Raw genomic sequence first — 809 nt, forward strand, 5'->3', positions numbered from 1 at the left:
TATTTCCGAGGGCCAATGATAAAGGGGAGTCTATTGGCAGACAACACCACGCTTTTATTTTAGTAAGTTGTGTCTACTCATCTCTGTGCTGAGACTCTATGCTGGAAGTGTGTGATCTCTCTCCGTGGACCCTTTGCCCTGGTATCTGTAGAGCCCCTCCCTCCCATGTGTGCTACTCATTGCCATCTCGCTTGGACCCAAAAATACTTCCTATTTTACCTGACTTTATTATTATTTTTTTTGCTTTAAATTTTATTTTGAGACTATACACAGCAATAGAAACACCAATTCAACAGTCTCTATCAGGGAGGGGGAAACCAGCTTTCCTGCCAAGAGCCATTTGGATATTTTAAACATCATTCTTGGGCCGTTTAGAATTATCAACTTGAAAGTTAGCCTACGATACTTGGTCAAACATTTAATTAACTCACCCCTAATGTGATGGCTGGAACTGCTTCTTTTTGGTGAGGCTGTGACGTTAGCTGGTATTGATGACTTCATGGGCCTTAGATGGCCCGTGGGCTGGACTTTCCCCACCCCGGTCTAACGTGGGCAATTTAGTCACATTGATTCCACTCTTTGAATTGTGCAGCCATTTATGAGTGGTTCTTCCCTCTGTGACGTAAATGCACTTTAAGGCTCCTAGAAAAGTCCCAGCTAATCTTGGACTGCATGGCTGTTTAATTCCTGTGAATCTTAGATGCCCGTGAATGGAGAGGACTCATCTCAAGCAAAGACATGACCAGAGCTGGGTGTGGTTATGACGGGAATATTTTCTAAGCCCGAGTTAAATTTCAAGCAGCGTTTCT

The sequence above is a fragment of the Echinops telfairi genome, unplaced genomic scaffold (assembly GCF_000313985.2).
Source record: "Echinops telfairi isolate 266 unplaced genomic scaffold, ASM31398v2 ScPeMD7_18;HRSCAF=68, whole genome shotgun sequence".
In the NCBI taxonomy this organism is placed as follows: domain Eukaryota; kingdom Metazoa; phylum Chordata; class Mammalia; order Afrosoricida; family Tenrecidae; genus Echinops; species Echinops telfairi.